The sequence below is a fragment of the Geotrypetes seraphini genome, chromosome 2, assembly GCF_902459505.1.
Source record: "Geotrypetes seraphini chromosome 2, aGeoSer1.1, whole genome shotgun sequence".
In the NCBI taxonomy this organism is placed as follows: domain Eukaryota; kingdom Metazoa; phylum Chordata; class Amphibia; order Gymnophiona; family Dermophiidae; genus Geotrypetes; species Geotrypetes seraphini.
Genome location: NC_047085.1, coordinates 338,462,167 through 338,479,840, shown reverse-complemented (window position 1 = coordinate 338,479,840; position 17,674 = coordinate 338,462,167). Strand labels below are relative to the sequence as shown.

The window sequence follows — 17,674 nt, the reverse complement described above, 5'->3', positions numbered from 1 at the left end:
ACGACCCGTGATGTACTTAAATGTCTCAGTCATGTCACCCTGGACCACTAGGTACGGGGGGATGATTTAAAAATAATGGGGGAGGGGGGGGATAATCTAAAACTATTGGGGAGAGTTATCTAAAAGTACTGCTGGGATGATTTAAAAGTACTGGGGGGATGATTGATCTACAAATACTGGGGAGAATGATTTAAAAGTACGGGAGGATGATTTAAAAAGGTATGGGAGGAGGCTGGCTGGCTTGGGACGGGCTGGTTGGGGCTGGCTGGCTGCCACTATGCGTGTCTACCATTAGACGTACCCACCTCTAGACGTGCCCTGTACTCTGTCCTGGCCTACCACTAGACCACCAGAGGGGAGACAGAGTACAGGGTACACCATTTGGTTCTAAATTTTTTTTTCTTGGTTCTTCCTCCTCTACAGATGGATGTGTCTTATGGAGTGAAAAATACTGGTAACTCAAAAAACTAATACAACCAACAGTTACTTATCAAAGGACAGCATTATAAATATTACAACAAGTGTTAGGACACCAGTACATCTCCTATTCTAAGGTGCAGATTTGAAAGTAGAATATGCTTAGGTACTATAGATACCTACATAAAAATTACAAGCTAGCAAAATGCCTTACCTAGACCACAGGCATTGAAGATAAGAATACAAATGTGCAGGGAAAAAAACCTGATATGAAACCAAGAAAAATTAATCTATACACTTGGAGATGGCCTGTGAGTGATGAGGAAGGATTGGGGGTGGGAGGGGGGGGAGACATGTGCAGACTCATTGTGTGGTCTCATGCATAAATCAGTAGGGCCACAAAGTTGCTCAATAGTTCTGCTGGACCTGTATGCATGCAATACAACACTGGAGAAATAAAGACATAGATGCATTTCTTTTCTGCACAAAATACTGACCATCACCAGAATCTTAGAACTGTCTTTTTAATTATACTTTTATGTGTTACTCTTCCTAATTATTGCAAGTGCAGCTGGGGCCTGTTTCATAGATATAGGAAGCCTCAATGAATGAAGTCCTTTATATGTTTGACAATATATGTTCAAAACTTGTGCCAATAAAGTTTCCTGAAGCTGAATCTGAGAAGGGGTGATGACAAGCTCAAACTAAAAAAAAAAAAGGAGGAATGACTTGAGGCACTGGTTGAAAAAGGATTATGAAAACACAGTAACAGTAATGCAGTACATGAAATCTAAAAGACCTGGTCCATCCAGTCTGCCTGACACGTCAGTTAGAGTTGCAACCACCATTCTGTGCAGGTTACACTCCTTCATATTTGAACAGTGGCATTACAACCAGAGCAATTGGCAATTTGTTAAAATGCCTAGAACACATACCCAGTTCTATATGCCACAACATCATGCCAATAGTTTGAAGAGTGGCTTTATAGTCATTATTTTTTTTTTTTTTAAAAACCCAAAAACCCTTAAGATTGAGATGTCAGGAAGAAGGGAAAACAGCAGGAGTGCAGGAAAAATGAGAAAGAAAACAGTAAAGAAAAGGGAAAGAGATTGAAGAAGGAAATTGGGAATCGAATTCAACAGAACAAACCAGAAGGACCGAAAGAACCTAAGGTGGGAAGTAAGAGAGGCCAGGAGAGAAGCGAAAGCAGCAACAGCAGCGGAGAATGTGTGACGTCAGCGCGAGCCCCTCACTTGTCCCCAGAGCACTGGTGGGCGTGGCCGCGCGGCGGTTCTCAGCGGGAGCGGGAATGTCCCTGGCAGGAAGGAGGGGGCGCGCGCGTGTTCCCCTGCCCGGTGCAGCACAGCTGCAGCTCCTGCTCTTCTCGCGCGGGTCTTTTGCAAACACATTCGGGAGGAGGTCGCAAAGGGCGGCGGAGGAGGGCCGTCCGGCCGCGCACTTTTCCTCTTCCTTCTCCCCCCCCTCCATAGTTTTAAAAGTAAAAATAGTAAATACTAATTTTTTTAGATAGGCAGGGGTTGCCGTCCTTATTTGTTTACTCCTTTCGTCTGCGCTGTTTTGGCTGCTAGAAGGGGAAGGAGGTAGGCGAAGCCGTGAGAGGTGAGGTAACCCCTTACGGCCGAGCCCTAACTGTGGTTGCTGCTTTCCCTAAGTCTCAAGTCGGGGGATCCAGCTCCTCCTCCCTCCCCGTTTTGAAAAAGTGCTGAAAGACAGAGGCGGAGAGAGGAGGAAGTCCTCCAACATCTGGAAAACTCGGGACTAAAGGAGGAGGGAGAAAAAGTGGCTGTGTGTATGCAAGAGACCGGGAGAGCCAGCAGAGGCAACTTTTTTTTTTTTTAAAAAAAGAAACACGTGAGTATCTGAGCAAAGCAGAACACTCTTTCTGCAGTTTCTTTTTAAGGATAAAATTTAACGGAAAACCATGTTTTGTTAAAACTGCTTTGGGGTATTTTTTTTTTAAATCAAAAACGTCAGTCAGTGCAAGGAGTGAAGTTGGAGGGATCGGATTACAAGATCTGTGAAGCTGATGCCGAAGCTGGTGGGGGGTGGGAGTCGGTTTGGGGAGACTTGCACTAGAGTAACCCAAACAGCTAACCCAAATTCTTCAAAGCGGAGCCAAGAAAAACAAAGTTTTCTTTTAATGCCGTGTTGATGGGCTCCGAAATCTTTGGCATCTGTCGTGTGCGACGTTACTGCAAAACCGAGGCAGGCTGCTTAAGGGCTTGCAAGCGAGTGATTTTTTTTTTTTTTTTTCGAGCTTGACAGTAAGTAGGTTATTATACAAATCCTACAAGAGACAAAAGTTGTTCTTTGTTCACAGGGCAACGCGCAGCCGCTTTCGTAGGGAGAATTATGGTATTCTTTCTTTGCTGTGCTCTGATTACTTCCCAGTTTGGTTTTAGATTCCGGTTTGCTTTTGAGAAACTGAAGTGAATCTTTTAAAGTTAAGTTCTTCTACTGTATTTTCTCTAAGCGGTTTGTAACACTCTCCACCCCCCCCCCCCCCATCTTCTCTGTTGCATTGTGGATTTGCAAGCGGCTGCCTCTTATAAGCTCAACTCCAGACTTTTGGCTCGAAAACTTGTATTTCTTTATAGAACTCGGTGGCACATCTGGGTTGGAAGGAAGAACTATTATTCAAATGGTAGCGCGATACATTTTCTCCTGGCTGATTTGATTTTGGGAGGAAAGACTTAGCACGTGTGGTTTTAATAAATAAGAAAAAGTGGAAGTTGGGTCTCGGGCTTATTACGGGTTCTGAAAACATTGTCAGCATTGGAGAACTTTATGGAAAGGGGGTGCGTAGAGCTATGAAATATACTAATAGATGCACTCTCTTCTAGGGAAGGAAAGTCTAGGAAGGGGAAACGTTTTAGCGATTGACACAACTCTACTTTGTCCTGCTGGAAGGCGGTATAAAGTAAAAAAAAAAAAAAAAAATACACAGCAAGCCAGTTTGAAATAGTATCTGGCACATTTTAGGTAAATAATTGAAAAAGTTTGGGAAGCGGATATTGCCTTTTATTGCTCTGTGAGCTAAAATTAGAGATATAACTGTTTTCCAAAAGACTACTTGGGCAAATGCTAAACTTAATCCATCTATGCTTAGTTTACGGAGCGGGGTGGGCCTCAGCTGCCTGTGGCTCTACCAACGTTTTGCCCATATATTAGCAAGTAAGGAATTTGGGAGATGGGGGCCAGAGCTTAGTTTGCGCTCACTACCCAACCAGAAAGGTGTTCTGCTGTTATTGCACTGCTATTGCCCCCTTTTCTCTTGCATAGTTTTGCTCCAGGACATTTGATGTTGGCTTTTTGCTAGTTTATATGTATGTGTGTAAGAGCAATTTCTCCCAGCTCTTTGCCAGCTATTGCACATTTTTATAGTTGCCAGTTACCATTTGCAGTGACGGATTCCAAATCTTTCTAAATGATCTTGGTGGCTACAATAAATAATTAGCCTTGTGTTACATCACATTAGCTGCTAGACTTCAATCGCTGTATTGTCAATAATCAATTTATTTTATTATTTTCAAATTTTATCCCACCTGTCTTGGCTCCATGCAGTTTTCTAATTTGATCTATATAACTGCAGAGGATTCCAACTAAGGGTCATTCCAAAGGCTTTCCATATATGACTAATTGAAATTACCAGAATATTTTTGGAGAGGTTAGGAGTCTCTTTGCATGTGGTTGCCTTTGAATAATATAATATCTGTCTGAACTGTGTGGGTTTGTAATTAGAAACATGAAGTCTACAATTTTTTTTTTTTTTTAAAAACAAAACAACCCAAACTTTCTTTTCATGGGTGATTGGAATGGGGATTGGAATTTAAAAGGAATCAAATTATCTCAGAAGAGAAAAGAAAGTGTTTGTGAGGTAACTTCAACTGAAGAAATAAGTTGTTGTTTTGAAAATTTGGGCCATACTGGTTTAAGCAGTCTACAGGGTGACTTGATAACTACTTATTCCACAGTGAACTTTGGTGATATATCATTAAAATAATCATTAGAGAAGATCATTGTTTGCAAACTAAGGGTATGGTGTACATATAAAAGTATATTGTCCTAATTTTGCTTATATTTGTAGGTAAAATACCTCTTGTAAAACTATTAGGATAGAATTAGAACCCAGTGACTATTTTTGGCATACACTTTTGCTCAAGACTGTAATTTTTACTGCAGGAAAAGTACTGAAGCAACACAGTTCTCGTTAGAAGGGAACCCTTCTTCTTTGAGTAAATTTAGGCCTGTAATACAAAGTATTCCCTGGTATTTAAAAAATCTGGTTTCAAGTGAAATATTCAATTTTTTAAAATATTCTTTATACAGTATTTGGGGATTTGGCTCATTCCTTTTTGTAGTAGCTCAAAGTGAGTTACATTCAGGCAGAGTAGGCATTACCCTGTCTCCAGAGAGCTTAACCCCCCCCCTTTTACAAAAGTAAAGCGCAGATGGGAGGGGGTAAATTTGTTCCTGAGGAAGCAGCGGTGAAGTGACTTATCCAAGGTCACAAGGATTTGAGTTTTGGCTTGCATATCTCTCAGTCCACAGCTCTAACTTTCTCATGCTTGATATGACAATTTTAGGGACCCTTTTACTAAAGCTTAAGGTGCACTAATGGAATTGGCATGTACTAATACTAAGAAGCCTGTTTTGTACCTGAGGCCTTCTTAGCATTTTGTGCATACCAATTTGGTTAAGGCCTGCTAAGCTTTATTTAGTAAAGGACCCGCTTAAGGCCCAGATTCTCAACTGATAATGATTTTTCAGGTGCCACTAGATGCCCAAGCTCAGTTTTGTGGTATTGTGGTATACAAAAATAAAGTTATTATTATTATTATTTAAAAAAAAGCGCCATTTAAATGATATTTTTAACTGAATTTCAAGGCACCTAAATATCAGCGCTGGAATCGCGCCTCCATAGGCGCTTTAGGCTGCCTAATGCCACCGTGGGTATGGCTAACACCGAAAGTGGTGTTAGGTGGCAAAAGGGCCTATCAAGGCACCGGAAATATAGGCCTGGAAAACCCTAGCCTACATTTCCGGCTCCTACGATTGCTGGAGGCCTGATTCTGTACCCATCGCGTGATTGACACACGATTGGTAGCTGCTTTTAAGGTGGCCGCCGACAACGATGTTGGTTACAGAATCCAGGCCTTATTGTTGACATTATCTTCAGTCTTTTTGAGAAAAACTGAGTTTCATAAAAAACAGCCCTGGAGGGGGATTGGGGGTGGGGGGTCGAGGGGTCGGGGATTCGGGGAGGCGTTCGTGGGAGGGGAGTGCGTCGAAGGCAGGAGGGCCTGGGATCCCTCCTGCCCGTATCTTAGTGGGGGTGGGGGGTAGGGGGTTCGCCTGGGCAGGAGGGCTTGGGCTCCCTCCTGCCCAGTCGTAATCGGTGGGGGTGGGCTTGCGAGGCAAGAGGGCTTGGGCCCCTAAACATTTGGTTATACCTGCTGTACGCCTAGGTGTAGGTCGTCCCACCTCCCGCCCGCCCTTTCCCCTCCTCTAAAAACGCCTCTTTTCGCCCTATGCATTTTGAGGCAGGGGAAAGGCCTAAGCTGGTTTTAGATACGTCTAAAACCAGCTTTGATTGTGGGTACTTGGACGATCAGGCTTTTTGATCGTTCAAGACCACTTTTTAGACATATTTTTTTTTTTTTGATTAAGAGCCCCTTAACATATATATATTTTAAGTATGAATCATTGTAAGGCATATTGGTGGTGTTGCAGAAGGTATCTTTAATGACCCCTGAAAGTGAACGTCTTGACTGTGGCAAAAAAAGAGTCATGAAATCTCAGGAAAATCTTAAGAAATATTTATGCTTTAAGACTATGGGGTCCTTTTACTAAGGCATGCTAACCGATTTAGTGCGCTAAATGCTAAGGCTCGATTAGTGTGCCTTAGAAAAAGGACCCCTATATTTTGAAAGTTATCCTCTTCCTGTTTGTCAAATTTGTTGTGGATTTTGGCTCAGGAAAACCTAATTTTGTTGCCGTTCGCACTGCATTTGACAGTTTTGAGAGATCCTGGAGCATGCCTTCCAGTATGTATCATGTGAGACAGCTACGGATAGTGTACTTAAAACTGTGAAACTGCTTTCTAGCCCTGGTTTATACACAAAAACACACACACTAGCATTTCTCTCCTAGGCTGAAAATAAAGAAAACCCTATGGTTTAACCTATGTAAATTTAGGTCCTAAGCAGTGAAAGATCTAGAGCCTGGGTGCCTTTATACCTTTCACAAGTATTTGATAAGTCTGTGAAAAACTGAGCCACAGACTGGCAAAGACTTTAAATGAAATTTCACACTTTGATGATTTAAGAAAAAGAAAAAAAAAAACCCCAAAAACCCTGATGTATTGACAGCAAAAGGAGCTGCAAGGCTTTTATATAAGTTGAGCAGTAACGCCAAGCAGCAGTTGGATGTCTCTATGCATTTGTGTCTAACTGCGGAAGAGAAACATGTTCATGGGCAGCGGTGGTTCTTATCAGCAGCGCCTTAATCCCAGATCCCAGCAAACCTTGAGGGCATGCCTCAGATCTTTCTGAATCATGGTAGACTCTCACAGTTTGCAGATTAAAATGTGCCGTGTGTTCCTGGCTTCAACCACAATTTTATGAACTCGCTAAGCTTTCTTTTTTTTTTTAAGATCCCTTTTCTGAAGTTTTTAGGAGCTGCCACAGGCACCGCTGTCTAAAGCAAGTGGCACTAGTTAATTTAGAGACATTTTAAGGGGTTTTCTTATAGCTGTCCCAGTCTTAAAAATAAGTTTAGATATACTGAGGTGGGGGGGGAGGGGGAGATGTGCTCGTGTGCACAAACAATAGCATCCAGCTTAGCATTTAGCAAAGTACCACGATAGCACTGTCTTTATTTTATGAATGGTTACTTCTGAGTGCTGTGTTAAAACTCCAGAAAATTAGAAGCTGCAAATGAAATGAAGTATAACTTTCAGTATTTTAGTTCAAACCTTTCATTGCTTTTTTTTTTTTTTTTTTTAATCAGCTGGTTGTTTTGTATGCTGAAACAAAGTACTATGGTAGCAGGGAAATTCTATAAGCTGGCAGCTAGAGGTACATACCTAGAGGGAAGAGTATGGCACAGTGGTTAAAAGCTACAGCCTCGGCACCCTGAGGTTGTGGGTTCAAACCCACGCTGCTCCTTGTGACCCTGGGCAAGTCACTTAATCCCACCATTGCCCCAGGTACATTAGATAGATTGTGAGCCCTCCGGGACAGACAGGGAAAAATGCTTGAGTACCTGAATAAACTCATGTAAACCATTCTGAGCTCCCCTGGGAGAATGGTATAGAAAATTGAAAAAATAAATAAATTAAATAAATAAACTTAAGTACATCAAAGCCACCGTTAATTCTATAAGGTTGTGCCTAAGTGCCATAATGCCTGACTGCATGGGGGTCAGGGTTGTGGGCATGTCTCCTGATTGTGCATATTCTATAAACTACACATGCATATCACTTGGTGCAGCTAGATGTGCCAACCTATGCCTACCTTTGACATGGCACAAGAGGGCATGCCTAAACATGGGCACACCTAGGCTGGTTTACACTAAGGTTCTGTAACAAAATGTTGGGGCCAAGAATCTGTTACAGATTTGAAGCTAAGCAAATGGCATTGGGGTTCCTAGACTGAGGCACCAATTTTATAGAATTGCCCTGTATACTTGATGGGTGCTTTCAGCTAAAAGTAGAAGTGCAAAGCGCGGACATATGTGTGCAATACACACACACACACACACACACACACATATATCTTACTATATCCTATGTCACTATATTACTTCATCCCAATATCAAGCAATAGTTAATTACTGTATGTTATGTAATATCCATAATTAAAAGGAAAACAGTTATATCATTGTCCAGAAGCATGTCATAGTATTCCCTAGAGAACTTGAGCCAGTTTTTGTGCTTAAAGGTTATTCAGGGAATGAAATTGTGAAAGCCCATTTGTCAAGGTCCTGCATTGGTTTCTGTTGGTTTTCAACCCCCAAATTCATTGTCTGCCTGGCCCGGTCATTAGTCATTAGTGTATTAGCAGTGCCTTCAGGCAATGCCTGCCCAGCATTTCTTCACACCATTATAGCTTTGAAAGTGTACTCTGCCGACTTGTAGAATTACTGCTCTTATTTTCGCTTGACTGGGTTTGAGGTAAGTCCCCTCCCTACCTTCTAGCTCACTGTAATCCTTGTTTTCTTTCAAAGCTGCTTGCTGTGGAGATTTAGGGGAAAAGTTTCTTAGACTGTGCTGGCATCTTACTGTGATTTTGTCGTGACATGCAGAGTACCTATAAATTGCTCCTCTACTAAAATGAAGGGAAAAAAAAAAATAAAATAAAACAACCAAGTCTATCTGGTTAGGTTGTGCTGTAATAGCTGGTATTCTTTTGTTAAAAAAAAAAAAAGGTAAAAGAAAGTGATTCCTTTATAATTCTATCACAGTTTTATTTAATTTTTCAGATCTGAGGAAATGAAGAGTTAGGGCTCCTTTCACTAAGATGTGCTAGCGGTTTTAGCGTGCGCTACAATGCCGCGTGGGCTAAACGCTAACACCTCCATAGAGCTTGCGTTAGTATTTCTCGTTTAGCGCGTGGTTTGCACGCGCTAAAATTGCTAGCGCACCGTAGTAAAAGGAGCCCTTAGTGTGTGGTGTGTTTTTCCACGCCTGGCAGTCCCGTGATACCAAAAGATTTTTATGTTTTTGAAAACACATGTATTACATTAAACAATTCTTTTATCCCCTTCTAATTCTAATTATAAACATTAATATTATATAATATGGTAATACAATAGATTTTACTCTTCCAATTAAATATATCCCCACCTTCCCACCCTCTAATTGTATACATTATAAAAGTTTGAAATGTCAATAAAGATTTACAAAAAAAAGAAAACACATGTAAAATATCATCTCAGTATAATGAACCCAAGACTTCTTAAGAAACCTGCCACAAGTGTAATCCAATTATTTTATTAGATTACAGAAGTTTTATCTACTAGCTGACATCAGTATAGTTGCTCTTCCTTCAGCAAAGGGTGAGAATGCACTGTTCAGGCAAGATAAACAAAACCGTCACTAATACATATTGAATTTTACGTACACTTTTCCTTTTACATTGTTTTTTGTTATGGAAAATGCCCTGTGCGGAAAACATATTTCATCCAGCTTCTGAAAGCTTTTATTTTTATTACGCAAGATATTTGAATATCTGATTCTGAATAGCCAGAGGCAGTACTACTTCAATGCAAAGTCTGCTACTCTGGACTGTGTACATCAGAAACAAAATACCAGTACTACAGATATGAACTAAAAGGACATGTGATTTGGTGTGGTCTGGATTTGGCAGTCTGAACCATGCATACACGGAGTTTCCTGGAAAATAAGATAACTGTATAATTTCATGATTGTATGTTCAGGGCAAATGTGGACTCTGGAATAATTCATATTTCAACAATTTAGAGTTACCTTTGTTTAAAGTTTTTCTTAAGTTATAGAAACTGTGTACATAAATCTAATATGCCTTGGGGACTCAGTTGCTTAATTTTTCTCCAAATCAATGTGCTTAATTCAGTGCCATTAATTCTGTCATTAACAATTATCTGATGGTTTCCCTAGTAAAAATCACACATTTTTTGCACTGGAGCAAGATGGATGCAAACCATTAATAAATGAGCCTCCATATCTCTACAGTCATAAGATAGATGTAAGCTATAACATAAATTGCATATTGAATGCATATTGAAGATGGATGTTTTTAGCTCTTTGTTAAAACATTTTTTTTCTGATGCTGATCTGAAGCTTTCTTTGAGCTAGTGAAGTTTGAAATCCAAAATAAAGTAATATTTAAAAGTAAAACCATGTATAAAACATTTATCATAATACATAAGCACAATTTCAGAAGTTTGAATTTTGGGGTCCTTTTACTAAGGCTAACTAGCTGTTTTAGCACATGCTAAATGCTAACACGTGTGAACGCATCCATTATATCCTATGGACACGTTGGTGCGTGTTTTAGCGCACTCTAAATCAGTTACCGCACCTTAGTAAAAGGCCTAGTTAGTGATAGAGGGAACATGTATGCATGTGTGTGTGTGTATGGAATACATGTATCTATAGAATTTATCCTTGTTTAGAAATGTAATTTTCTGTGTAGTGAAGTTTTCAGAATGTAGATGGCCAAAAAGCTTTTTGAGAAACACTAGTTAGTATTTTCCCTTGGTGTGTGTGTGTGTGTGTATTTATTTATTTATTTGAGAGGGAATATAAATGAATTGATTTTTTTTTCTTTACTTTTTGGCAGGCAGGCCTGTTTTTACAAGTTTCTATATATATAGTAAATATAAGAGAAAGCGTACATTTTAGTTTGTTTTAATTGTATGTTTGATATTTGTTTGACATATGTTATTATGAATGTTGTTATGTAACCCACTCAGAACTGTTTAAATAAATATACAGTGTAATCTGTGTAGTTTATGTTTCTTTGTATCAGGAACTGGTCTACCCAACTTACGGATTCTTCATTCTAGAGAAATTTACGTAATCTGTGTGATGTGATAGTCTGGAGCTAGGAAGATGATCTTGACAGCAGTATATCGGGAATGTGTATCCTCCGATAGCATATCTGGAATATTTATGCATTTTACTGTGGACTGCTCAAAGCCTGGACCAAGTTGTATCTGTTACAGTTTTCTGGAAAGAATAGTATGTTGTTGTATTGCACTCTGGAGGAAATAAGTATCTGAGCGACAGACGCTTACACCACCAGCAGTGTCAACAGAGGAAGTCATAGGGCTTCTTATCAACACAGCTGTAGAGCAGCCGATTGTACTCATCTCAGACTTAGCTCTGTTCTTACTGTATAATTGTGAGAGACAAAGTTTAGATTCAAGAGGCTTGCACAACATACATGCAGTTAAGAAAGATTTTATTATTAATTTTTCCTTATCAGAAAAAAAAATATTAGGGAAAATAAAGGGGTGGAAACTTGGAAGAAAAACCCTAACCTAATAGTTCTGGTTAGATTTTTCAGAACATCAGTTTGACTATTTCTTGGCTCTGTTGCTACAGTTTTATTTTTGTTCTCAGATCTTTTTTTTTTTTTTTAATTTTTTCTTTTGTATCTGAATGAACATATTTCATTCTTATATTCTCATACTTGTTTGACATAAAAGGTGTGCACCTTTTATCGTGTCTTTTGCATCCACTATTCCCCTTAAAAATAAAAAAAAAAAAAAATCTCTTCTTCTCTCTCCTATATTTTCAGTTGTGTTAATGTGATCTCCATTTTGGCCACACATTTTTATGGGTAAAATTAATGGAACTTATGTTCCTTAATCATAAAAATTACATCATAGCACCATACGGAATAAAAAAATTATACATATGCTATATTTGTCATTTGCAAGCTTATGTACATTAAGGGCCCCTTTTACAAAGCCCCAACAGTGATGCTGCCAAGGTAAATGCATCAAAGTCCATTCAGTTCCTATGGGTTTTGGTGCATTTACTGCGGCTGCATTGCTATTGTAGCTTTGTAAAAGGGGCCCTAATATATTTGCATCATTGTGATACCTGTATTTGATTCTGGCTAGAGAATGACATGGGGAAAAAATTTATCACCGTTCCCGCCTAAGGCCCTTGTTATAGCGGGAGGGGCCTGAGGCGCCTGGACCAATCAGGCCCTAGGATACTATGGGTTGGGCAGGGGAGGGGTGGGCCCGTCTCATTTGGACAGAGGCGGGCCAGCTTGCTGGTAAGCCCAAGGGGGTGTTCCTGGGTGTGGGGGGGTTGTTGGGGGGGGGTCCGGCAGGAGGGGTTGGGCAATACCACGATCGTTGGGGGGTGGGTTCTGTCAGCAGGAAGAGTTGAGCACTTTCCTTGCCGCGATTAGGTACACCTGCCGCGTCTACTTGTCATGTAGACCAGCATTTTGCTAGCCTACATTGTAAGTGTCTCCCATTCTGGTAGGGAGACGCATAGGACCGCCTAGGTTCGCTTAAGGCTACCGCCTAGCCTAAGGCGGGCTTGCGGGCCTCTCTAGGCTCCCTGGAGGCACCTTCAATATAGACGGCCTGCCTAGGAAGCATTTATTTTATTTTATTTTTTTAGAAAAAGTGCCTCCTGATTGGCTGATTAGACAGCTGTAGGACGCCTAAAGCTGCCTACAATCAGGAGCACTTTGCAGAATCAATGCCTCATTCTTTCAGTAGATGTTATAGTATGAATCTTAGAACTGCATTAGCCATCACAGTCAAAAAGTTAAAAAAAAAAAATTTTTTAGAAGGCTTACAAGGGTACAGTTTTTCAAAGTAGTAGTGGTAATTGAGCCACAGTTGCAGAATGAGCAACATTTGATTTTCTCCTAATAATTATGGTTTCTAGTTTCTTCTGTATAGCTTAGCACATGCTAATGGAATTAACATGTGCTAAATACTAAGAAACCCATGGGTATAAAATGGACTTCTTATCACTTAGCATGTGCTAATTCTGTTACTGTGTGCTAAGCTTTAGTAAAAGGCCCCCCATAGATGTGACACTTTGGGGCAGATATAACAAACGACTGTGCCAGCACAAACAGAAAATTAAATAAATAAATAAAACCTTCGGGTTTTTCCAGATGAAGCATCACTGAAAATATTTCATTATTTTCAGTGGGAGCTATGCCTATGACACGTGCTCCAACAGTGTCACAAATTTTTTTTTTTTGTATCCAGCATCATAACTAAATTAAAAATACTATTTTTTTCCAGGTTCTTTTTGTATGTGTATGTGTTGCATGAACTTCATTATAAATAGCACAATCAAGAAAGAGAAAACCAACAACATTCATTAGGATCTACACTTACATAGAAGCTTTGAAATTGATAGTAGATAAGGACTGCTATTCCTGATGCAGCACCACAGAGCCTAGTTTGGAGAAAAAGAGCTGATAAGGAAGGTAAATAACAGGAAAGTTAGCTACTAGAAAACTTGTTTTCATTCTTTGGGTTCATGAATAGAATTACTAGAACTGTATCAACTAGCATATCTTAGCATTCAGCCAGATATAAATAATGAAAAATATTATTTGGCCAAATATGAATACCGAATACAAATAATGGGCATTGAGCTTTAACAAAACAAATAATAAAAGAAGCAACCTGAAATTAGAGATCAAAGTGTTTTATTTCAATAGGATTTAATAATAATAATAATAATAATAACTTTATTTTTTCTATACCGCCACAATCTTATGACTTCTAGGCGGTTTACAGTGAAGAGAGCTGGACAATCAGTGAATTACCGAATACAAATAGCGAAGCTGTCACAGTACAGTCGGCAAATTACAGAATACAATTAGTAAAAATACACATATTTCTCAAGTTATCAGCATGGTATTAATCGTTTTAAAATGGTATCTGATTAGGAGATAAATCTATTGAACAGTGCTGTCTTAATTTCTTTCCGAAATGAGGCATAGGTCAACCTAGCTCTTGATGTAATTGCCTAGCCAGGTCTGCTGTTTGCTAGCTTGAAACTTCAAAGTTCTGTTCAGAAAGAACCTGTATTTGCAATCAGTGATCCTTGGATAGGCAAAAAGATTGCAATTTCTGGTTGTCCTAGTGGGGATGTGTAGCTCGAAATGTGGTAAGAGATATGTAGGGGCCATTTCCCACACAAGTTTAAAGCAAAAGCAAGAGAACTTGAACATTATTCGCGCCTCCATTGGCAACTAGTGTAGCAGTTTGTAGTAGGGGCTAACATGCTCGCTTTTCTTTAGTCCGAATATTAAGCGGACGGCACTATTCTTAATTTTCTCAGTTTTTTTAGGTATACCCAAATAAATGATGTTGCAGTAGTCCAATATATATAGAACCAATGACTGAGCCAGTAATCTAAAAGATAGAGGGTCAAAATATTTTTTAATGGTCTTCAATTTCCATAGTGCATAAAAGCACTTTTTTGCCACCAGGCTCATATGTTCGATCATGGTCAGGTGGGTGTCTAATGTGACTCCTAATATTTTTATGGTTTTTGTTATTGGGTAATCGTGACCATTTAGGTGTAAAGATGTTCTGGTAATTTTATCCTTTGGGCTTGCCAAGAAAATTTTTGTCTTTTCTGTGTTTAATTTCAATTTAAAAAAATTGATAGTCCACTGTTCAATTTCAATCATGATATGGGAAATGGGAAATGTGTTCTAAAATTTCATTGGTCACATTATTCAATGGAATTAAAATAGAGATATCATCAGCATATATGTAGTATTTTAGGTTTAACTTTTGTAATAGATGTCCTAAAGATGAAATGTAGATATTAAATAAGGTGGGTGATAGTGGAGAACCTTGGGGCACCCCCAAAGGATTTTTCCAAGAGCTAGAGTATTTCCCATCGCAGACCACTTGATATGATATTTTGGACTAAAAACCCTGAAACCAGTTCCAAACTCTTCCTGAGAGCCCCATTGCGTCTAAGCAATGTAGCATTATTTCATGATCCCAGAATGCAAAGGAAGGGGAAGACCTGCTATTTTTCAGTGGCGGACCTGCTGGCAGGAGGGAGTGGACGTCCCTGCCAGCCATTGAATAAAGGGGGGGGAGGTTCAGGGGTGGAGTTAGGGAGTGTTTGGGGGGCATCGGGGGATGAGGGGCCAGCGGCAGGAGGGAGTGAGCATCCCTCCTGCCAGGGGATGTGTTGGGTGTAGGGGGGGAAGGGTTAAGGGTGGTGATGGCAGGAGGAATTCAGCACTCCTCCTGCCGCAAATATTCAGGGGTGGGGGTGGGCTTTGGGGGTTCTGTTAGGATGGAGTGAGCATCCTTCCTGCTGGGGATGTCTTGGGGTTATATCAGCGACGGAATTTGGCACCCCTCCTTCTGTGGACATTTGGGGGTGGGGGGACTTTGGGAAGTCCGGCAGGAGGGAGTGGGCATCCCTCCTGCTAGTCGACTTTGCAGGGGGGGATGGATTCCCTGCTGCAGCCGCTAAACTGATTGTTGCAGGGAGATTCCCTTGTGGCGATCAGCTCAGCAGCAACGCAACTCTCTAACTGGCGCCTGTGACATGGACACTGGTTAGAAAATTGGGGTGATTAGGTAGGGCTAGGCGTCTGTCCATGAGGACAGATGTGATTCTATATAGGATGCCCGTGTGCGATTCTCAAAAGCCGCTTAATCGACTGCTGAGACTGGACATCCTATATAGAATCCAGCCCAAAATGAACTTCATTTTATACATGGATTTTTCTTCCCATTCAAACATTGCTGTTGGATGTCCTTTTTTTGGGTGCTCCCTAGCCTCATCTAGAATACCCCTCCCTTGATATTTGGATGAACTGCAAAGTTAAACATCTAAACTCTGACTTTGCAAAATCTGGAATTGGACATTTTTTTAGGCATTTTGAGATGCCCCGCTAATTAAAAACTGACTGCCTTTAAGTACAAGATTGTCTGATCACCCATACAGCTTCTGAACTAGCAAAACACAAGCGGACAAAACTTTGTATGCAATGGACTGCTCATTTGTCTTGATGAGCTGTTTTAGTGGGAAGTAAAGGTTTAAACTGCTTTGACTATTTCTGTGTGGGTTTACCTAAAGACCTTCTCACAGCTCTGCCACTCTGATCTACTTGCACAGCTGAAATAAAATGAATTTTGAAAAACAGAAATGTGAACCAAACCAAATACATTACATTACATTACATTAGTGATTTCTATTCCGCCATTACCTTGCGGATCAAGGCGGATTACATCCAAACTAAAAACAAGAATTACATTCCAAATTTGAAGTAATAGAATAAGCGATAAGATAAAACATTTAAGGTTACCAGTGGGAAGTAGAAGTCTTTAGGAGATAAGAATAGGGTGAATTATGGGGTTTTAGATAATGTTTGGTAAATAGAATATTAGAGAGTACTAAGGGTATAGAGAGTGCTGGATGTTGGGTTGGGATTGGTTGTGCTGGATAGGTTTTATGTGTTTTTTGAAGAGTATGGTTTTAATATCTTTCTTGAAGGTTTTGTAGTCTGTGGTTGTAGTTAACAGAGTGGTGAATTGTCTGTCCAGCTTAGCTGCTTTGGAGGCTATTAGGTTGTCATAAAGTTTTTTTTGTTTGACATTTTTGGATGATGGGTAAGAGAATAGTGAATGGGTTCTTCTGTGTCTGGTAGAGGAGAATTGATTTAGTTGATTATTCCAGTAGGTTGGGCTTTCTCCGTTGATAGCCTTGTAAAGTAAGCAGTAGAATTTGAAGTGCACTCTCGCTTCTTTTGGAAGCCAGTGCGAGTCATGGTATGCCTCTGTGATATGGTCATATTTTTTTAGTGAATAGACAAGACTCAGGGCTGTATTCTGCACTGTCTGCAGTTGCTTCATCATGGTCGCGGGACATACCCCCCTCCCCCCATGAGGCTGCATTAGGCTTTTTTATTGCCGGCCGCGGCGGTATTAGCTCCGACACTCATAGGAATTCTATGAGTGCCAGAGCTTTTACCTCCACGGCTGGCGATGAAAAAGCCTAACACGGTTTCGTAAAAGGGGGAGGGGATAATAGGGTGATACCATCTAAGAAAGAGCTGGTGCCTATGCTGTTCAGGGTTAGCACACCTGTTCTAGTTCAGTTTGCAAACAGCAAGGGGGGGATACAAATAAATATAGTTCCTTTGGGAGGAGATCATCATTTGCACTTGGTCAATACTTCCCTGTGCTCACAGTGTAATTTCTCACTTTTCACTCCTAATGGGGATGATAATCAGCATTTCTTTGCTTAACAGATGGCCTCCCTGTTTTCAACAGCTATTTGAACCATGAGAAACTGATGATCAGATCATTAGTAATTTGAATTTTGCTGTTTCTATAGCTCTATAGGAAAACTATTAGGAAGCCAAATAGGAGAGTAGAAAATTGGACAAGAAAATAATGTTGATATATTGTGGTAGGTTTCTTAACTCTAGTTACGTCACTGCAGTATATAATTTTCTTCCATTCCTCAACTTTCAAGTGTGAAAAGAAAAAAAAAAAAAGAAACCTATTCTTTATGGTTCTAGCATTGTTGAGAATGTGTATGATTCAGTGCAGCTTGTTAAAATGCTTTTGCTACTTCAAAAGGCACGCATGCATGCATATTAAAATAGTTTCAGAACTATACAGTTGATCTTTCCATGTATGCTATAATTTTATATTTTTGGGTTGATAATTGTGCTTGGTGCCAAGCTGTCTGCTAGAATATGAGGGGGGG

At 40.1% G+C, this 17,674-nt stretch overlaps 1 protein-coding gene across 1 annotated transcript in view; it reads left to right on the top strand.

Annotated features, from left to right (window-relative positions):
- The first annotated feature begins 1,722 nt into the window (after nt 1-1,722).
- Nucleotides 1,723-17,674, top strand: part of GLI3 (GLI family zinc finger 3) — a 560,226-nt gene continuing 544,274 nt past the window's right edge. The window contains exon 1 of the mRNA XM_033930273.1: nt 1,723-2,289. The gene's annotated coding sequence lies outside the window, so the exon portion shown is untranslated. The remainder of the gene's footprint in view (nt 2,290-17,674) is intronic.